The sequence below is a fragment of the Macaca fascicularis genome, chromosome 5 (assembly GCF_037993035.2).
Source record: "Macaca fascicularis isolate 582-1 chromosome 5, T2T-MFA8v1.1".
NCBI lineage: Eukaryota > Metazoa > Chordata > Mammalia > Primates > Cercopithecidae > Macaca > Macaca fascicularis.
In genome coordinates this window covers 173,447,433-173,470,486 of record NC_088379.1, presented here as the reverse complement: position 1 = coordinate 173,470,486, position 23,054 = coordinate 173,447,433, and the positions used below count along the sequence as shown (strand labels likewise).

Genomic DNA, 23,054 nt, shown 5'->3' with positions numbered 1-23,054 from the left:
CCCAAAGTGCTGGGATTACAGGCGTGAGCCACCGCGCCTGGCCTGGAATCTCTATTTTTCAAAGGCACCCTACCCAAGTCACACACGGAATTTTTAGGAATTCTAATATTTTGAAAACCTGCTGAAATACAGGAAAGTTCAAGGAATTTAAAGACAGGAAACATGAGTTCTAATCTTGGCTGTGTGACCTTAACCTCACTGACCCTTAATTTCTTCATCTGTAAACTGGGGTAATGTAATATCATTGTAAGTGTAGCTTACGCTAATGGAGATAAGTGGTTTATAAATGCAAATGTTCATAATTATCACATTTCTGAGCCGAAGGAAAATCTTGGAGACTCCCACCATCATACCCAAGTTAGGTCTGAGTGTGGTCAGTTATCTCTGAATCTACGCATGTAACGATCCTTAGCTGCATGCCTCTTGGAAGGCTCTCTGGTGATCTCTAATTTTATCCAGAACTTACAACCCTGTGTGAGTGCCTTGTGTGTACTGGGAGATGGACTACGGGCTTTATCCAATCCTGGAGCCATGAAGGAGAAGTGTTTTGAGGGGCCAGAAGTCTCAGGGGTGAATTCCAGGGACTTTTAATGTGCTAAGCTACTTGAGACAGTAGCTGGGGTTAAGAATTAAGAGGTGGAAGAATAGGATGAGAGTCCCAAATGAGTTGATGAATTGGAGTAGTAGTCAGGAACAAAGGGAAAAAAGCTCAATCGGAACAGTTCTGGATGCTGCATGGAGGAAACGATCATTATCACAAACACAGGCTAAGCAGTGTCCAGCCAAATGAGGATAATCCACTGAACATGAGCCAATGAGGCCCGGCTATCTCCTGAAACATGAGCGTGAAAGTTGGCCGCACCAACTGAAGCCCAGTTTGAAGGAACTGTGAGGTCATCGTCACTTTCTCGTACCTTCATGAGGCTTCTTTGTCCACTTCTGGACTTCACCGTTTGAGAGGCACGGAGCACTTGGATATAGTTCAACAGATAGAAATAAAGATGATGAAACTGTTGGAGAACAAGAACTGTGAGAAAAAGCAAAAAGATCTGGTATTATTTAACCTAAAAGACAGGCAAGCTAAGGGAAGACTTAACTCTTCTTGGCCATGAATTAAAGTTGAGTGGCAGGCTGGGTGCGGTGGCTCACGCCTGTAATCCCAGCACTTTGGGAGGCCCAGGCGGGTGGATCACGAGGTCAGGAGATTGAGACCATCTTGGCTAACATGGTGAAACCCGTCTCTACTAAAAAACACAAAAAATTAGCTGGGCGTGGTGGTGGGCGCCTGTAGTCTCAGCTCCTTGGGAGGCTGAGGCAGGAGAATGGTGTGAACCTGGGAGCTGGAGCTTGCAGTGAGCCAAGATCGCGCCACTGCACTCCAGCCTGGGCAACAGAGCGAGACTCCATCTAAAAAAAAAAAAATGAGTGGCCAATAGTTCTTTGTAGCCTATTGAGGAGTGAACAGGTTTAAGTTCAGTGGAAAAGAAGTATGTTAAGTAGTTAAGTAAAAGAAAACATTTCTTACGATTCGCAGTCAGAGTCTAATCAGGCTGTTGTGGCAAGGGCAAAACTCCTTTCCAAACTTTTACCAAGGGGCCACACCAGACTGGAGGATGCGGATACAATAACATGCCCAGTTTAAACTATTTTGGCAATAATACTGACTGCATTTGGAATCAGCTCCAGCTCTGGCCTACAGCTATAATTGTGGGCAGTAAATTAATTTATCTGGGCCTCAGTTTCCTCATCTAAAAAATAAAGGCAACTGACCAATGACTTCCATGGTTTTCACAGTTTTGAAAATTCACATTCTGTGATATTCGGAAGTAATATAGAGGCTGTATTTTACATGCTAAAATTTATTTCCAGTGAAAGGAAAAACAGTAAACATCCTGGGGAAACTGGCATTTGATCTAGGCTTGATGGGCTGATGTCATGGGCTGGGAAAACTGGGGAGAGCTACAAGATCCTTATGGGGAAGTATCTGCTTCTGAGAGAAAGGTGGAGAAGAGAATGTAGGATCTTCCAAAGAGGAATGTGTGGAGTGAGAGAGGAACGAGAAGGGTCAGCAAGCCACCCAGGAATAAGGACAGGAAAAGGAGAGGAGACGGTGGAGTTGAATCGGGGTAAGCTGATTGCTATGGTCTGGATGTTTATGCCCCCCCCCAAATTCATATGGTATTTAGGAAGTGGGGCCTTCTGGGAGGTGATTAGGTTATGAGGGTAGAGCCTCATGAATGGGATTAGTGCCCCTATAAAACAGGCCCAGGGGAGCTCGTTAGTTCTTCCAATATGTGAGATCACAGCAAGAAGGCGCCATCTATGAACCAGAAAGTGGGCCCTCACCAAACACTGAATCTACCGGCACCTTCACTTTGGACTTTTCAGCCTTCAGAACTGTGAGCAATAAACTTCTGTTGTTTATAGCGTATCCAGTTTATGGTACTTCATTATAGCCGCCAGAATGAACTAAACTATGGATTAAGATGAAGCTTTAGCTAAGGAACTAAGCAAACGACCTGCTCTAGACTCAGAACAGCTGAGGAGACCCCCTTGAAGGCCTGCCGGATCAACTGCAAACTGAAACCAAGAGGACTGGGGCTGTACTCAGGTAGGACAGGGCCCCAGTTCTTCAGAGCCCTGAAGGTCTGAAAGCACAGCTTTGTGGTGAGACAGACTTGGTTTCCGTTTTGCCTCTGTTACTTAGTAGCCATGTGATCTTGGGCAAGATGCTTATCTTTGTTAGAACATAGTTTCCAGATAATAAAATAGGGGTAATATATCTACTTCATAATATTTTTGTGAGGATTAAAGGTGATTATGTGCCTGACACATAGTAAGTGAGGATAAACTGCTGTGATTCTGATTTTGGCTTGGGAATGGAATTAAGGCAGAATAAAAAGAAACATCTGTGACCTTGTGGTTTATAGAAAAGCCTGAAATTGGACTCCTATTAATAATGATGCAAACTGTTACATAGCATGCTCATCTATGTTCCCCCATTTGATCCTCAGAATTTTTTTTTTTTTTTTTTTTTTTAAGATGGATTCTCACTCTGTTACTTAGGCTGGAGTGCAGAGGCATAATCTTGGCTTACTGCCACCTCTACCTCCCAGGTTCAAGCGATTCTCCTGTCTCAGCCAACCGGGTAGCTGGGATTACAGGTACTCACCACCATGCCTGACTAATTTTTGTATTTTTAGTACAGATGGGTTTTCACCATGTTGGCCAGTCTAGTCTCAAACTCCTGACCGCAAGTGATCCACCTGCCTTAGCCTCCCAAAGTGCTAGGATTACAGGCATGAGCCACCATGCCTGGCTAATCCTCAGAAATATTTAACTTTGAAATGGCTATTGTTAGCCCATTTCACAGTGAGAAATCGAGACCCAGAGTAGGAAATGCCTTGTCCAAGCTCAGTAAGTTGTAGAGTTGTGATAATTACTGATAATTACTTGTCTTCTGATCTCAGTCACTGCTTTTCTTTTTTTTAATAAAAAGTAACATCTATTTCATGGGAGTGACATAGGAAGAACATGGAGACAGGTTAGTTTTTAAAATTATAACCAGGTTAGCTGAGCAATGTGAGACTGAACTTGCAACTTGATGTGCTTGCTGGTAGTTGTCTACTGGTAGTCCCTTGTTCTAGAAAGGTTGCTAGACGCTAACTGGTACACCAGCCTGCTGAGACCTGAGCTGAGAGAGAAGGGAAGACTGGAGTGGGGCTCCCAGGCACCGTCTTCAGGGCAAAGCCCCTTTCATTCCCATTCTGCCACGAACCCCAATACAAGCAAAGTAAGTCTAGATCAGCACAGCTTTCTGCTTGTCACACCTGCTGAGTAAACAGGATTCTGCCATTTCTATCTTTAAACAGAAACATTACCACTGACTTATAGTCATCACATTCTCTAGGAGTCCTTAATAAACTTTAAGATCATTACTGAGTCACTTAGCTCTTTTTTTCCTCTTCACAGAGTTACCAGTTTTCTGATCTCTCTTACAGAATTCTTTCTAACCAACAAAGCATGCTTGTGACTCTCCTCTCCTACTTCAGATATTGATCTCAGGGCTGAACATTCACATCCAGTGAGGCAAGACTCACTGCTTCCGAGTCCAAGAGATGGATCACCCTGCTGAGCACTGGCCCCGTAGCTCCTCGTTTCCTTCTCATTCCCAAATGCCCTTGGACACTCTCTGGGGCTCTTTTCTGCACTAGGACTGTAAGAAAAGGGCTGATATTTTCTTTTCAAAATAGTTTAGATAGAGTCCTTCTAGAAGCAAGGAATATGACTAAGTGATTTCTTAAAGTCCCTTCCAGCCGGTGATTCATCAGACACAGAATTTTAAGCTGGAATGGCCTCTAATTTTCTGGGCCAAATGTCTCATTTTTGCAAATGAGGAGAGTGAGTTCTATAGAGGTTGAGAATTGTGGGGGCTGCTTGCTACAGTGGACAGATCATGAGATTTGAAGTTAGAAGTTCTGGGTTTTTTTGTTTATCTTCTGGGACAGAGTCTCATTCTGTCACTCAGGCTGGAGCACAGTGGCACAACAGTAGTTTACTGCAGCCTCGAATTTCTGGGCTCAAGCGATCTTCTCGCCTCTGCCTCCTAGGCAGCTAGGACTATAGGTACACACCACCACACTGGGCTAATTTTATTTTTTGCAGGGATGGGGGTCTCACTATGTTGCCCAGGCTGGTGTCGAACTCCTGGCCTCAAGTGATCTTCCTGCCTTGGCCTCTCAAAATATTGTGATCACAGGCAGATGCCTATGAGCTACCATGTCTGGCAGAAGTTCTGGGTTTGAGGTCAAACTCTATCACTCACATGCTTTGTGACCTTGAGCAAGTCAGTAACCTCTAGAGCTCCAGTTTCCATACTTGTAGAATGGAAATAACGCCACCTGCCCCACCTGCTTCCAAATGTGGTTCTGATGATCACATGTCATATTTAGGAAGGAAATGATCCAACATAATAGTGTTTTATCAATGCTGCATTATTAAATAGCTGGTTCAAGGTCACATAGTGGCAAAACCAGGATCCTCAATTCCAATGTAGTTTGATTTCCATCATACAATGTTGCCTTCTTGACATTTTTCCAATTCTATAAGATTTTCTCATCAGGTACAAACTAATTTGGTCTCCACATGTTTTCCTTTAAATCCCTGGACACACACACAGACTCAAACTGTAGGAATCCAGGCTGGCTCAGATGGATCACAGACCAGCAACTATGAAGGATTGGTGAGAAGATCTCATGCAGCCTTCCATTACATCACAGTCATGGCCCTCAGACCCTGGGTTGATGGCTGCCAAGGGACTGGGCATGCTCACAAGCACGCTTTCCATGGCACTTCTCTAGCTAGTGTCATAACACCAAATTGCAAGTTGGAGCTGGCTATTTGATAGCTTGTAATGGACTATTAGACTATGGCATATGCCTTGAGGATTGAAATAGGATGAACCTGAGCCACAGAGTGAAGTGATAATAGATACTTTAAGTTCATGCTGGACAGAGATTTGGGAACCTGTTCAGTGGTAATAGGTGGTTTACTGTGCCAGTTTGTGGTAGCCCACATAGGAGAGGCAGGAGATGGCTGCTTAGTCTCACAAATGAAGTGTTGCACCCAAGTGTTATGTTCCCATGGACCACTAATGAGAAGGAGCCCCTGGTCTCTGAGCCCTATCATCAGCATTCTGGCATTAGAAAAGATCGACCATGCTTTATTTGGCCCCATTATTCATCATAGGGTATACTGAACCCTTAGGAGGTTGAGCAAAACCATCTCTCCCAGTCAACAAGCGACATGGATGCACTGCCAGTGCTGATATGCTGTGGCCCTGGGGTACCCTGGGACAGATTGGCCCTTGTCTCTTTCATAACTGATGGCTTCCCAAGCTTGACATGAGAAAGAAACCTTCTTTCAGTTATTGGAGAGAATTGGGTCTCTTCTCTGGCAATGGTATTGGCCCTTGAAGAGAACAACAGATAAATCCTACGTTTTCCTGTTTTCTTTAAACATAAAAAGTTTTTCAAACTTTCAGAAATAATGGGGAGGTCAAGCATATAATAAATAGGGAGTACAGCTCTTCGCTCAGAGCAATAAAAAAGAAAAAAAGGGAAAAAACACTGAGAGCTAGTTCAGCCAACAATTTCCATGTTTAAAAAAAAAGTTCAAGTTGGAGCCATGTGGTCTCAATAAAGTAGTAAAATATATTTTTTTACCCTATACTTCATATGCCCATAACCTTCCTTTTAAATCATCTCTAACCAGCCCCAAATCACTCTGACCGCAAATCATTTGGTGGCTTTGGTCTCCAGGCAATGGAATGTGCTGGAGTAGACGGGGAGTCGCTACCAAGTGTGCTCTGAGGGAGCCTCCACTCCCCTCGCTCAGGCACACAGACCCCAGCAAAGCCTTGAAAAGGTTCCGCACTGAGATAGCACATGACATCATAGCCCAATCATTCAGGAAAAAAACTGCAAGGCTGCAGAATAGCACAACATGCCACAAACCACAGTGGGCAGATAAAGTCGAAGAACAGCTTTTCTTATAAAAACATTCACAAATACCACAGGCAGCTGGCAGAGGCACGTTTAATTACATTTACAGAAAAACCACTGTATCCATTAGCCCCACCATCTTTGGGGCCAACCAACAAATGGGAAGGTCACTGAAGCCCGTCCTGGAAATGGAAAAGCCAGGAGAGCTCTAAGTTTATGTCATTACATTTTATAATATGTGTTACAATGAGAAATGACCCAACTGTAAAATCATTTCATAGGCTTTGAAAGGACGTCCAAGTGAACCCGACCTCAACCATAACCTATCTTTAAATGTATAGCTGAAGATTAGGTGCAGCCCAAGGTGTGAGAAATGAATTATTCAATCCATGATTAATTTAAGAGACACCGAGCTTGTTCTGGGCATAAACAAAGCTCATGCGACTGCCATCTGCCATCACATCAGAGGACCCAGTCTTGTCTTCTGCAAGTGCCATTGGAGCTTTTGTTTATTTATTATTATTTTTTTAAAGAAACTGCTCAAAGAGCTAAGTATACAGACTTTGAAGTGATGGTAAATGTATTGGATGTGCCTTTAGGCATCTCAGAGAAACAAAGTTCAACATACATTGGCAAAGTACGATTAAAGCTTGATGGAAAAAATTGTCCAAATAAAAATGTTATTTTAGAGAGTAAACATCATCTTACAATAATTGCTTAAGTGGGAGTTTTAAAGAAAACTCTGCAGAACCTTCCATGAGACAAGAGGGATGTGCCTAAAAAGTCTCCTGTAGTTTCTAATTTTAGCCCTAGCAAGCAATCATTGCTATTTCTAGTCTGTGATTTCATTTAAATGAAGGGAGACTTTCAATAGCAAAAAGAAAAGAAAAAAGACTCAGCAAAACCATACGACTCAGCAAAACCATACAACAAATAAACAACAAATGTAAACACTATAGTGATCAAAGTAGGTCTCTTTCCTAAAGGAACAATGAAAAATTATGTAATAGCTATAGACACTCATGTCTACTAGCTATGATCTTTTCAGAAACATGTTACGTTATAGCTTCCTAAGGTATCTGGCAACAATCTTTTCCATCAGACACCCAAAGATAACTTTCCATTTCAGTTGGGGGTGGGTAAGCTCAAATGCATGCTCATAACATCTTCATGTAACCTCTATAACAACCGTGGGGGGAAATGTAAGACTCTTGGGTTACTGAAAAGAACCTGTTTGCCATTATATGGGCAATTATAAGCTGGAACTTGCTTTTTTAAAATTGCTGGGTTCAGCAGAGATTTCCCATGGATTTATCGGCAACAGAAATAAACAAGCATTCCATTGAGCTCCACTTGGAAGTGTGAAAAGGCCTGATAGAAAGTCTTCTTCATCATTTGGACAGGAATTCAACTTAACCTACTAGGATGTTAAATTACATTCCAATATCCTGATGATTGTCTTAATCATCAGAAAGCTGAAAACATGCGGGTCCTTGGAGGACAGCCCCCTTCGCAGAGGGCCTCCCCCGCTGCCCCTCTCCTCACATTCCATCACCCCTTTCCTTGTCAGTAGCCTACCTGCCGGTGAAGCAAAAAGTGACTTCAGCATCCTGGGGGTGTTCAGGTGCCAGGGTCTCTATGCTTGTAATGCAAATAGGTTAGAGGAACTCTCTCTGTACAAGTCATGCTGTTACTTCTGGATTAAATAATTTCAGGAACTCACCAAAATTGAATATTTATGAAAGTGTCAGCAATGCTTGCTATAAAAACTAATGGAGGATGTCAGTTTTTCAGTCTTTCCATGGTAGAGGAGTCATCAGGAATGCATTCTTCCCTATTGTATTCTGCCTGCCACTTGTTCCCTAAGAACCACAGCCAACTGAATGCTAACAACAGGGACCCCGTCCAAAGGGAGAGAAGGAGAACCGGGAAAGTAGCATTGAATTTTGTTAGACAAAGAACTGCAATCAAGTGAAACCCAAGAAAACAAACAAGCAAACAATTTTGAGGCAACTGAAGAGCAACAGGTGTGAAAACGCCCAGATTTCTCATGGGAAAAATCACCAAAACCTTGTGAGAAAGAAACAAAGCGTTTCCAGCTAGACCTCATTCAGCAACTGAGCAGCTCTTAGGCTGTCAGAAATTGATTGTTTTGTGAAAGTTTCCTTCTATTTCAACTGAGGATGGAGCCGATTACAAAGTAATTAGAAAAAATACAAACACATTGGGATCAAACCGCTGCAGGCAAGTTAAACACATAAAAGAGAAACTTCTCTGAAAGTATCAATTTTTTTTAATGGAAAAAAAAAAAAGGCGAGGGGGGTAGGAAAGATTATTCAACCTCACGCCTTTCTCCCTTCCCCCACCCCAACTCTAACAACAGAAAAGTCCCGCGGAGCAGGACCCGCCCCCGCCAACCCCCAAAGAGGAGTCCGAAGAAGGGATTAGGAAAACCGTGATGGAACACGGTATTCTGAGTCCACTACAACTAAACACCCCAAACAGTACTCTTCGCATGAGTACTTGCATGCCACTGCCTGGAAACGCTGCAAAGCTTTATTTCCTGCATGTTTACATAGATTTAATGCTGCCACTTACCAGTTGGGCACAAAACACCGTCTGCCCCCACTCCCAAATAAGCTCCTCTTGGGGTCTTTCAGATCTCGCTTATTCCCAGCTTGCAACTTCTGGGCTCTGAATGCGATCTAGTTTGCAGAATGCAACGGAGAAAATTAACGGGCAGCCGCGCTGCCGAAAGGCCAGCCCCTGGCCGGCTGCGCTCGAGACGTGTCCTGGGCCCCGCCGGCTCCCGGGAAGCCTCCTGGCGGCGCAGCGGCCACGACTCAGGCTCGGTGAGAGGCCACCCGTCTGCAGCGCGCGTGTGCGCGGAGTGTGTCAGAGAGCCGGGCTGCTGGGGAGGGGGAGAGGGTGTGTCCTAGGGAGGAATGCCGCTAATGTCCAGAAATAACTCCCCTCACTCCATGCCCTTATCGCACATAGGACGGCTTTTGCGTTGCCCAGGGGCGGGGAGATTGCAAGAAGGTAACAGGCAAGTTCCACCCGCGATTTCTAAAGCCACTCCCCATTCAGCCGTGGTTTGAGGCATTCCCTAAAGACCTCTGTTCGTTTCGGAAACGTTGCAGCTCTCAAGGGGGAAATCCAAGAGGCAGCTAGTAATGAATTTGTATTACTGATAAAAGAAAATCAACGTCCAGCTTGGGGTTCCTTCTATAGCCTTCCATGCAAGGTATCTTTCAGTTGTACTCTCCATCTCCGTTACCTCTTGTGAGTTAAATTGCTCCTCTGATGCTGCCTTACTGCAAAGCCATAAATTAATTACCCCATTACAAATAAAGCCCCTAGGAAAAGGAATGCCAAGAATAAATCTGGTCTTTGTTCTTTTTTATGTTGAACAAGTCTGCCATTAATCAAGTCTTTCCACCAATGTCTAGGGAACAGACCCAAGGTTGCAACTCATTGAGGGATGAACATGTGTACGTCTGGTTGTCCTGCAGTCTTTCTCTGAGGCATTATGTCATAGTGACTCAGTTACCACACAGACGGATATTAGGGAGAAACAATAGGAGAAACAAAACCAACCATTTAATAAAGACCTATCTGTTGCCAACTCTAAACCCACTGGCAGACAGTGCTTAATTTTTACACAATTTTAAGGATTATTTCACTACTTCCATCCTCCAGTCCCAGAACTGCTTGTCATTGGCCAGTCTGAGAAAGAGACCACAAACTGTTTGATTTAGGGAAGAAACTCAAAAAGGACCCATGAAGCTATTAATTTTAATGGAGCCTATGAAATATCAAAGATGTGACAGATTTTTGAATTAGAAACCATATCAAAAAGTGTGTTCTGGAAATAGAATCATCTTGAGAGGTCGATAATAGAGAGAGTGCAAACATTAGTTTTTAAGTGAAAATAAAATGTTAAAAGCATTCAATGTCTGTATCTTTAGTTCATATTTATTATCCTGAGGAAGTGGTGAGTCATGAAATACTGAATTTTTTCTTCCTTATTAAATTTTCCCCTCTTTGGGAATCAATGTAAAGTTAATAAGGACGAGGTTACTTTTCAGACTGAAAATATTCTGGGGTTGGCAGGTTCAGTCCCTTCTTGTATGTCATTAGATCTTTTTATTTTTTTTCCTCTACACTTCAGTTGTAAAATTTTATTAGGGTCATTGAATAACAAGAGCCGAATACTTCTGTTCATCTGAAAGGCATCACAGTGAAGCAGGGTGGCCCTGTTGGATGAGTTTTGCTAAGACACATTTCAGGTCCTTACCACCTTTCTCATCTCCAGCAAGGGTTGTTAGAAAGATCTTTCCTCTGTGAGTTAGGAAGGACATTTTATTAATTAAAATGCCCGGGTGAAAGTAGAAGGAAATATTTGGAAGGTTTCCATATATGATCACCATGAGCTCAGAAATCTGAGGCAGCCCCTCCAACTACTTTCGCTAAACCTGTGAATGTTTTAGAAGTCTGAAATTTCGTCGAAACACCCAACATATATAAATGTCTTAGACAGAGAGGACACTCCTTTTAGTGGTCCTGCTTGCTTGTGGGGACGAAACTGAAGGGTAGATGAAGTTTCTGCTGTTCTTCCACACAAGGAGGCTATCTTTTGGGTGGCAGCTATTAGTGGTGTCAAATGTTACGGAAAATTCTGCCTTTTGTTTCTGCGATGTGCCTGCCCATTTGCTTGTGCTCCAAATGAGAACTATCCGAATGTTACACGTTTTGTGGCGTTTTGGGGTCAGGAGAGGTAGTGGTGACGGTGATTTTTGATGGTGATCTGCCCCACCCAGGAAGGGATGGGGGGGCGGGGGAGCTTGTTGAAAATGCAGATTCCCCTGATCCCTACTCAGAACTACTGAATGACAATCTTTGGGAGCTGACATCAGCTGTTTTTTTTCTTTTGATAATTTAATGTTTTGAATAAGTAGTACATTTATATAAATTTATATAAAAGTCCATGCACCACAGTCTCCTTTCTACCACTCTTCCCCATATGCCCAGTCCATGCATCTCCCTCCAGGTAACCACTGATAATAGTTTTCTCCATAGACTTCCAGGTTTCTTTTGGCCTAAATACATTCTTACTCTTTTTCTTTATTTCTTAAAAATACTATAGGCAGGACCAGGCGCAGGGGCTCACATCTGTAATCCCAACACTTTGGGAGGCTGAGGCAGGCGGATCACCTGAGGTCAGGAGTTCGAGACCAGCCTGGCCAGCATGGTGAAACCCCGTCTCTACTAAAAATACAAAAATCAGTTGGGCATGGCAGCGGGCGCCTGTAATCTCAGCTACTGGGGAGGCTGAGGCAGGAGAATTGCTTGAATCCAAGAGGCAGAGGTTGCAGTGAGCCGAGATCACGTCATTGCACTCCAGCCTGGGCGACAAGAGTGAAACTCCGTCTCTCAAAAAAAAAAAAAAAAAAATTACTATAGGCAGAACAATAACTGGGCTTCTCCTTACTTCTTCACTTAAATATATATACACTTTATAGTCCTTTCCACATTGTGTGTTCATTAATTCATTTGTTTGGAAACAAACACCTGTTGAAGACCTACTTCATGCCACAGACTATTGTGTATGTTGGTGACACAGGAGGGGACAAGCTGATAAAAGTTTCTGTCCCTTGGTATTTATATCTGGGGTAGGGGGCACATTAGGCAGAAAATAAACAAACTAAACAAGAGAATTCTGTGTTGAGTTAGGACATAATAAGAGCAGTTGAACACACTGAGCAAGAGAATGGGCATTGGGGATATCGGGGGAATTTTAATTTAGAACGGAGCGGCCGGGGGCGGCTTTCTTGAGACAGTAACGTGTGGGCAAAGACTTGATCATGGTAAAGGAGTAAGTGAGCATTGGGATTATTTGGAGAGTACGGTGATCCAGGCAGAAGAATCTAGTGCAAAGGTCTTAAGGAGGCACCATGCCTAGCACATTTGAGGAACAGCAAAGGGGACAATGTGGCTGAAACAGAGAAAGTGAGATGTAGAATGTCATATGAGGTCAGAGAGACAGGACAGCCAGATGGTGTAGGACCATGTAAACCAGAGTTAAGTATTTTAGGATTTACCCTCAGAGCAACAGACAGTCATTGGAGGGTCTTGAAAAGAAGACAGACATGATGAGACTTACATGCATATCAGTGCAGAGTAAACATGCTTATGTTTAATGCGGCATAGCATTCCCTTGGATAAATGCATCACAGTTTATTCAATCAGAATCCCACTGATAGACATTTGACTTGTTTCCAATCTTTTGCTATTAAACAATGTTACAAATGTCCACACATGACATTTTACACTTGTGCAAGTATATCTACAGTATTAATTCCCACAAGTGGGATTACTGGATTTTACATTTCAAATTTTGATAAATACAGCCAAGTTGCCTTTCAAAGGGCTGAACCAATTTACACTTCCACTAGCAATGTTAAATAGTACTTGTTTCCCCACGGCCTTGCCAGCAAAATGTGCAATCAAACTTCTGGGTGTTTGCCAATCTGATAGGTGAAAGGTGATGTCTCAAGATAGTTTTGACTTGCATTTCTCTGATTTTGAGTAGGTTGAGCAAGTTTTTTATACATTTAAGAGCCAATTCTATTTCCTCTGTTGCGGCCTTATTGTTTATATACTATTCCCATATTTTATTGGGTTCTTGGTCTTGTTCTTCAGAGTTCTTGAAACTCCATGTATGTTAAGGAGATTATCCCTTTGCGTTAGGAGCTTCAGACTGTTTTCTCATTTTGCCATTTGTCTTCTGACTTGGCTCATGGTATCTCATGACGTTCAAAAAAATTTCCAATTTTTATTTAATTGAATTTATCAATTTTTAAATGAGTCATAGAAAGGCCTATCTTATCCTATGTGCTCTTTGATTTTATTTTTGATATTTAGATATTTGGTCCATATATATCTATATATCTATATATGTATGTTGGAGATAGAGTCTCACTCTGTTACCCAGGCTGGAGTCCAATTGTATAATCTTGGCTCACTGCAACCACTGCCTCCCAGGTTCAAGTGATTCTCCTGCCTCAGCCTCCCAAGTATCTGGAACTACAGGTGCATGCCACCACGCCTGGCTAACTTTTGCATTTTTAGTAGAAATGGGTTTTTGCCATGTTGGCCAGGCTGGTCTCGAACTCCTGACCTCAGTTGATCCACCCGCTTCAGCCTTCCAAAGTGCTGGGATTACAGGCATGAGCCACCATGCCTGGCCAGTTCATTTCTATTTTATCCTGGTTTAGTGTATAAGGTATTAAGGGATGGATCTTACTTTATTATTAATGATCCAGTTGCCCCACTACCACTTTCAAAAAGAATAATTTTTTAAATGTTAGTTGTTAAAAAACACATAAAATGTACCATCTCAATCATTTTTTAAGTGTACAGTTCTGTAGTGTTAAGTGTGTTCATGTTGTTGTACAAAAGATCTCCAGAACTTTTCATCTTGCAAAATGGAAATGCTATACCATTGAACAACTTTCTATTTCTCCCTCCTCCAAGCCCCTGACAACCACTATTGTTTTCCATGCTTATATGAATTTGACTACTTTAAATACCTCATATAAATTAAATCATGCAGTATTTGTCTTTTTGTGACTGCTTTATTTCACTTGGCGTAATATCCTCAAAGGCTCATCCATGCTGTGGCATGTGGCAGGATTTTCTTCTTTTTAGGGCTGAATAATATTCCACTGTATGTCTATACCACACTATTTTTTTTTTTTTTTTTTTTGGAGGCAGGGTCTTACTCTGTTACCCAGGCTGGAATGCAGTGCCATAACTTTGGCTCACTGCAGCCTCAATCTCCAGGACTCCAGTGATCCTCCCACCTCAGCCTCCCAAGTAGCAGGGACTACAGGTGTGTGCCACCATACTCGGTTAATTTTTGTAGTTTTAGTTGAGGCAGGGGTCTTGCCAAGTTTCCCAGGCTGGTCTCTTATCTCCTGGGCTGAAGCAATCCACCTGCCTCTGCTTCCTACAGGGCTTGGATTACAGGGATGAGCCCCGGTGCCTGGCTATCACTTTTTCTTTATCTGTTAGTCCGACAGTAGATGTTTGGGTTGCCCACACCTCTTTGCTATTGTGAATAATGCTGCTATGAACGTGGATGAGCAAATATCTCTTTGAGATCCTGCTTTCATTTATTTTGGCTATGTACCCAGAAGTGAGACTGATTTTGATAGTGGCTGCACCATTTTACATTTCCACCAATAGTGCTCATGAGTTCCAATTTCTCCACACCGTTGCCTACACTTGTTAACTTTCTGTGTTCTTCATAGTAGCCATCTTAATGGGTGTTAGGTGATATCTCATTGTGATTTTGATTTTCTCTTCTCTAGTAATTAGTGATGTTTCGCATCTTTCCATATGCTTGTTGGCCAGGTAAATTTCGTCTTTGGAGGAATGTCTATTCAAGTCCTTTGCCCATTTAAAAATCAGGGTTTTTTGTTGTTGTTGTTGAGTTGTAGGAGTTCTCTCTCTCTTTCTCTCTCTATATACAGAAAATACCCTATTTACAATAGTAATAACAAAGATAAAATACCTATGAATAAACTTAATATATGTCCAAGACACATATGAAAAAAACTGTAAAACATTCCCAAAGGACACAAAATAAGATTTGAACAGATAGAAAGATCTACCGTTTTCTTGGCTAGAAAGACTTGATAACATAAATAAGTCAACTTTCTCTATGTTAATTAATTAAATTTCTCTCTCTCTCTCTCTCTCTCTATATATATATATATTCCCCCCCCCCCCCGGATATTAACCCCTTATTGGATATGTGATTTGCAATTATTTTCTTCTGTAACATAGGCTGACCTTTCACTCTGTTGATTGTGTCCTTTGATATACAGAAGTTTTTAAGTTTGATATAGGCCCATTTGTCTATTTTTGCTTCTGTTGCCTGTGCTTTGCCTCACCACCACTACTTCATGATAATAATCTTTTACCCTGTTTTGAGATGCTATTATCATCATCTATTAAATTCCTGTGTATAGTTGAGTCTATGGACATTACATTTCTATTTCCTTGGTTGATTTTTTTAGTTTGGATGCTACCACCACACCAATTAATTATCAATGCTTTTAATATTTACTTAATATCTAATATCTAATCACTTCTATTATAAGTTTAATATCATTTCTCATTGCTCTTCTCTCAGTTTCCCAGTTTTCTTATTATTTTTCTATATAAACTTCAGAGCAAACAATAATAGAAACTCATATTTCTATTTGTATCATCAGAATTAAATTTAAATAATTAACATAGAGAAAGTTGACTGCTTTATGTTATCGAGTCTTTCTAGCCAAGAAAAAGGTAGATCTTTCTATCTGTTCAAATCTTATTCTATGTCCTTTGGGAATGTTTTACAGTTTTTTTCATATGTGTCTTGGATATGTATTAAGTTTATTCATAGGTATTTTATCTTTGTTATTACTATTGTAAATGGGGTATTTTCTCTCATTACATCTTCTAGCTGGATATAATCAGCTAATTACAATGTATTCATTGTGTGCCATTCTATCTTACTCATATTGTTTATAAATATTTCCCAATTTTCTTGTATTTCTAACTATATAATGTAATCTAAAAATAAAGATTAACCATCTGCTCTCCAATGTTTATACTTTCAGTTTCTTTTTCTGTTCAAATTTCATTATCTATTAGGCCTAGTGCAATGTTAAATAACAGTAGTAAGAGTGGGCATTCTTGTCTTATTTTTTATTTTAATGGAAATGGCTTCAGTGATTACCCATTGCCCAGTGATTCAGGGCATGATGTAGGCTTTGGGCTGAGAATGATCTATTTTATTATGCTAAGAAAATAATAATTTGTTCTTAGAAACCTTTTATTTGGGAGGGGGATGTGGTGGATCAAGTGTGATTATTGACTTTTGTCCAAATGCTCTTTTTGGTATCTTTGGAAATGGTCATATTTTTTTTCTCCGTAGAGCTATTAATTTAATGGAATATAATAAATTTCTTGGCCATGAATTATTCTTGCATTCCTACAACAAGCTCCATTTGGTCATGGTAATTATGTTTTAAATGTGCTAGTAAATGCTGTTTGCCAGTATTCATTTAGAATTTTCTGTATTGATATTGATAACTGAGATTTTGATAACAATTTTTTGTTTTATTGCATTGTGACAAAAAATATTATTTGTAATGTTTATATCTTTTGGAATTTATTGACTTTCTTTGTGGGCCTAACCTATGGTCGATTTTCATATATGTTTCCCGGCCACTTGAAAAAATGATATTAGATAATATGGAGATATTTTCAGGACACAGTTTGTTTCAGAATAACATATCTTATTATGTTATTTATGTCTTTTCTGAACTTAAGATATGTTGACTTACTTATTATGGACTGAGTTTTCATTTCTGTTTATTTCTTCTTTCATCTTCTGTAATTCCTGCTTTACCCAGTGGCTACTGTGTTGTTTAATATATATTCATAATTGCTGTAGCCTCATTTTGAGTTTCACTATTTAGCATTACAAAGTGCTCCTTTTCTTACCATATTAATTTCTGGCCTGAATTCCACTTCACCTGAGAGTAAGATCACAACCTTGCTTTTTCAGTTCCCTTTCCCTGGTATGCCTTTCCTTATTCGTTCACACTTAGGCTTTCTGAACCACTTCGATCTGTGTGTGTCTGTCTTGTACAGGGCTTCCGTCTGTTAGGCAGTTCGCCGCCTCCATCCTCACCTACCCAGTCCCTGCATCTGCAATCGCTAAACCACAGAGATAGCTTTCTACCATTGCTCTTCAGAGCAAGTCCTGCGTCTTCAGGGAAATATTTTTTCCCTGGTGCTTTGTGAGATGCCAACACATGGTTTGCTTATGTGAACATTAAAGTGATTATTTCGTGAACCACGTGTTTGTATTTGTAACTCAGGCTTATAATTAAAGTATTATTTCAGGAATCCCTATTATTTCTATAATAGAGTAGCTTAAACAACTACTTCCAGATTCGGGTTTAGTGGTGATACAAATAATACCTCGGGCAGCCTGACACGTGATCTCTTTGGATCCTTCCAGTAGTACTATGAGTTTGGCACAGCAGGTATCCCCATTAAACAGATGGTAGAGACTGAGGTAAGGTTTCCAAAAAAGTATATTTCCTCATGGTTTCTTACACAAGTAGATAGACAGTTTAGCTTTCAGGTGTACAATAGAAAGGCCTTGACGTAGATATTTTCTAAGGCTCAAAGGACAGAGTGTCAATTAAATAATAAGTACATCGATAGTGGGCTTAACTCTCCTATGACAACATTAATGCTGTTGAAACACTGAGGGTTTACTTAGGGAGGCTATGGAATCTGCGTCTCTGGGGAAACTTGAAAAATAAAAAGGATCCTCATTTCTTTGGAACAGCTTGAGTGTGGTCTTGCCCCAAGGCACGGGTGACTGGATAACCTCCAGTGTCCCCTTCCTCTGGAATGCTTCAAAGAACATCTCAGGGGGTCTGGGTCATTCATTTTCTAACTTAGGCACCGGAAGTATGATCTGTCAGGAGATTGTTATCAACGATATTCAGATTTAAAAGCATAAAGTGGTTATGTAACAAGATGCTACCTAATGGAGAAATTTAAGAAAGGACCTGATTACAGCATAATAATGCTACTTCTCTTTTGGGCTTAGGGACAGGGAGATTGCAATCAACTTCAAATTCCCTCATGCTAAAGAAAACATGCGCGTTTCCCCATTTCTTCTGGACTGAAAGAAAAAAGGGGGAAATACATGGAAATATTTCACATCGAGACGCTTAAGGATAATGTTTTTCTCTAACCAGAAATCCCCAGGTTGTCCTGAAACTCAACATCTGAATCATGCCGACTGGTGAGAGACATTGTTTGAGCAAGACTGGAATTCTGAACATTCTTCAAGGCTTCATAAAAATCCCAAAATGATAGACCAGTGCTTATGTTGTGGTCATGCAAAGAAAAGCCCCCTTGTGATTCGGGATTGAGTTTGTTCTTTTTATATTTATAGTATCTACACTGAAGGAATGTAGAATTTGGCATGGGGAGGAGGATGGGGAAAGTGAGGAATGGAGACCAGATTTTGTCTGCCTGTGAGGGGCTGTGTATGTGTGTGTTTTGACCTAGAGCCTATGGAATAGGGGAGAGGGAGTATTTGATAGTTTTGTTCATTTGTTTTTAAAGCAGAACCTTCTTCAGGTCTCTGGTGCGAGGAGTGACTGGAAGAATTTTTTACTTTCCTTGTTAGCAGCACCATCTGTTTACAATGAAAGCTTGGCTTCCACTTTTTGGTGCAAATAAAAACCCTAGGGTGCCCATATAACTCAAACAGATGAAGCATGTGTTCACAGACCAGAAGAATCAGGTCTTTTGCGTGCAAAGGACTTTTACGGTAGATTTACACAGCATCGTATCCCTACATAAATTCAGAAGGAAGCTTCTGAGAAGCAAAGGTGGGCCATAGGCCACTGGAATTCACAGCTTGCTTATCTGCCACCTAACGAAGTGATGGACCCCTTGGGTCACACCTACCAAGAGAGAGGTTGGCAAATGGCAAAAGGTCCATTTAGTAAAATTCCTTTCACCACCTATGGGATTTATATACATTTGGGAGAGGGACTTATATACCAAAACAAGGAAATACAGAAATACAGGCACATGGTCTTTAAAAATTCCAGATAGAAAGGCATATTTCCATAAACAGCAAAGGTCAAAGTAAGCAAATGAGAAAAATTTTTGGGACTGACTATCAAGACTGGGGTGGTGGAAGGAGTAAGGAGCTGAAAATAGGAGTGGGGCGCCTTTTTTCTCACCCTGGTTTGTGTTGTGTAGCGGCCCAAGCAGAAGTTCCATAGATCCTCACTTGCGGGCTAGGGATTTTTACCCTCTCCCCAGAAATAAACTCTAGGTAAGGATTTGTAAGACAATGGCAACAGTGAATAGACTGTACATCTGGAAAAGTTTTGGTAGTGATGAGAGAAGTTTTACATAATATAATTTGCATGCCATAGATCAATCAAGTGTTCATTCATTGTTTATTGAGTCTTCCCTCAGCTAGGTTGTCTGGTGGAAGCCCAGGCTGAACTTTCAGAGGCTTATCAATGACTAGGGAAGAGAAAAATAACACAAAGCAAACTTATAGTTATTTGAGACAATTGGAAAATAATTAAATATGCATCTGCTAGTCTGGAATTGCAGTTTTCAAGTTGTGTGCATCAGATCAAATGGGTCTTGTCAAAATGTGGATTGCCAGGCCTCACTTGGATTCAGAGGGCCAGCACAGGCCCTCTGTATTTGAAACAAGTGTTCTCAGCTATTTGATGAAAATGAACTTCAAAGCCTACTTTGAGAATCACTAATTTAGAATGTTACTTTATTTTTTTAAAAGTGGGGAAAGTAACGTTTGTTACTTTTACTACTCATAGTTTTTGCATATACTGTGTCATTTAATTTTGAGGTAGAGACCCATGGTTTAGCCAGAAATTTAGTCAGGGTCTGCATCTAAAGTGTAGGATCTTCCCTTGACAAGCATGCTGCTGTCTTTTCCCAAAAGGACAGAAAGTCAGGGCGTGTGAGGCTGGCCGCACGGACTAGGGTGCCATGTGTTTGTCCCCTGGCTTGTTCCTTAAGCCAGCCTCTGCATGGTGCCCAAAGTTATCTATCAAATGCAAATCTGACTGTGGCATAATATTATACTTTATTACCCTGTGATGTATTTTTTTCACTGAGCACTATAATTTGGACATCTTTTTGGTTGAGTTCCCTGGTTTTTGCCCAATGGAAAAAAAAGTAATAATTATTATTATTTTTTGAGATGGAGTATCAGTCTGTCACCCAGGCTACAGTGCAGTGGTGCGATCTTGTCTCACTGCAACCTCTGCCTCCCAGGTTCAGGCGATTCTCCTGCCTCAGCCTCCTGAGAAGCTGCGATTACAGGTGCATGCCACCACGCCTGGGTAATTTTTGTATTTTTAGTAGTGACGGGGTTTCACCATGTTGGTCAGGCTGGTCTTGAACTCCTGACCTCATGATCCACCTGCCTCGGCCTCCCAAAGTGCTGGGATTACAGGAGTGAGCCATTGTGCCCAGCCCGATAATTTTTTTTTGAAATACCATTAAAGCAAACACAAAATTAAGTATCATTAATCAAGCCCATTAATTACATTTTTAGCATGGGGCTGGGGTGGTTCATGCCTTGGAGTCAGCTGATTTTGCTCTGTTCCATGTCAGCAGGTTGTGCGTTTGCCCACTAGTCTTAAACATTTACATCGTGAGTCAGGAAAATGCATGGACCAATTTGCACAAATTCAACACTACTATTGGAAGAGCTTAAAGTGCAGACTTTACTGACCACTGGCTGGGAGAACTATATTTTTCATTGGGGATAACCATTCCAGTGACAGTTAAATCTGATGTTTCAGAAAACCTTCAGGAGACTAGGTTTGGGGTGGATCCACACTGATGAATTTCATCCTTTTAAGGAATTCACTAGCAATAAGAAGATACAGAAGTGTCAGTCCAACCCTCAAACATTGTGCATGTAAGATAACCTGGAACTCGTCATCAGTACAGACTCCCCCATCACTGTCTTCCTCCAGCTGTTAAGGATCCATAGATCTGAGTTGGTTCTACTGAAAGATTTCCCACCATGGTATAAGAAACAATTGATCGCCAAACTTCTCTAACTACAGTTATCAGCCCAATCTGAGTCACAATTCTTTCCAGACCAGGCAACCAAAGAGCCCCCTAACTGGCTATCCCCACAACAGTAGTGACATCATCTTCATGTGCAGGTTGGATAGCTAGTTCCCTGTTTAAAACAGCTAAGTGGCTGCTCATTTCAGTTAGATTAAAAGCAAAAGTCACTTAAGTGCCAACCAAATGACCTGACTGCTGCTTCCTTCTCCAGCTCCTGCCAGCTCCCTTCCACATTCCAGCCCACTGGGTTTCATTCAGCTCCTGATCCATGTCAACCCCTTTCACACTTAGATGGCCTTTGCACCAGTTCCTATCCATCCTCCAAGTCACCAAGTTATCTGACTTCAGAAACTCTTCCTCCTGAGGCTCTGCTTTCCTACTGCTTATCAAAGATGTGTGTGTCTTTGTAAAAAGTGGATCTCCTGCTGAAAGGTGGCCTCCGTGAGCATGTTCCTATCCAAGCTCAGTGCCTGATACAGACCTGGCCCATCGTGGAGACTCAGAAAAGATGGAGCCATCAGGCCTCATCATGGCTCGGCATCCACATCCTTTAAAACTGCACATCACATGTTAAACAGCCAGATCTGATGGGTTGAGCGTGATAGAAATTATCACTGCCTTCTAGAAGCCTGAAAGTGAATCTAAGAGAAAGGATCCATGTGGAAGAAAAAATGTACTGTACTGGGATTTATATGGACCTAACTGATGATGCCAGTGAGGAGCTGAGAAGGAGGGAAGCTTGCGAATAAGTAAATACATATTTGATAGCAGTCAGTATTTTTCTTGGAAGGACTCATTCTTGTGGCTGGACAGCGGTGACAGGTGGCATTTCTGATCCCTGATGTCATCTAAGAGCTTCAGACTGTGATGGAATAAGTACAGCCTCCACGCTATGCACAGCCACCTTACTTGAAAGTGATTTCTGCATTTCCTCCTAATACTTGATTATAACTGATCTTTCAAAGCCCTTTCTTTTTGTACAATGAAAGGGGTTAAATAGAGACTAAGATGGGTGTGTAACAAAAATTTTTTAGATGCCTTGATGCATTATTCTGGTGGTTTACCTGTAAGAGTATGGCCCTTACAACCCTAGAAAGTCAGCAGCTGGAGATGATCGTGCCCAAAGCTTCTCTACCCAGATCCTCCCCGAAGTTGAGATGAATTGGCACAGAGAAGATTTACATGAGAGAGTCTGTGCTATCTCCAGGAACATAGCATGGAGTCTGAATATATAATAAAACCACAGAAATCTATAAGTCTTTGCAAATGCCAAATTATATGATTATTACATATAACTACATTGTTATTTCATTCACTTATCTCAGTTGTCATCTGAGGCAGATATGAGCTCCTTTCTAAAGAAAAGGAAACTGAGGCTTAGAGTATAAGCGACTTGGTTGAGATCATCCAGTTAATAAACTAATCAGAGGTGCTAGGACTGGAAGCTACCTCTCACTTTGTAGCGGCCTCTTATTCCACTTCTCTGTTCTCATTGGTGTTACTTTATTTTCTTTCCTAAGAAAAATACAGAACTCTACTGATGATTTCTTTGCAAAGCAATAGCAGGGACTTTAAAATCCTATTTAAACATCTCTCTTTCTCTCTCCAAAACTCAACTGCTTACAGTATTTATTTCTCAAGGTGAAAGAAAATCAGGTTCTGGGGTAGCTGGTGGAGGGAGCTTCGTAACTACACTTCCTAATGGTTCATTTTCTTTCCTCTTACAGTTTTCAGTAATAATCATCATAATATTTGTCATTTATTGAGAACATTTGTTATTGAGATGTCAGACTTTACGTATAGCATTTAAGTCTCATAGTA

At 41.2% G+C, this 23,054-nt stretch overlaps 1 protein-coding gene across 14 annotated transcripts in view; it reads right to left on the bottom strand.

Moving 5' to 3' along the window:
* Positions 1 to 23,054, bottom strand: part of PALLD (palladin, cytoskeletal associated protein) — a 434,802-nt gene that overhangs the window by 292,416 nt on the left and 119,332 nt on the right. For 6 of the 14 annotated variants that reach the window (XM_074040741.1, XM_005556272.5, XM_074040742.1 and 3 more), the window contains exon 1: positions 9,102 to 9,388. The exons of the other annotated variants lie outside the window; for them this stretch is intronic. The gene's annotated coding sequence lies outside the window, so the exon portion shown is untranslated. Of the gene's footprint in view, positions 1 to 9,101; positions 9,389 to 23,054 lie in introns of those variants that run through there. 14 annotated transcript variants of the gene reach the window in all.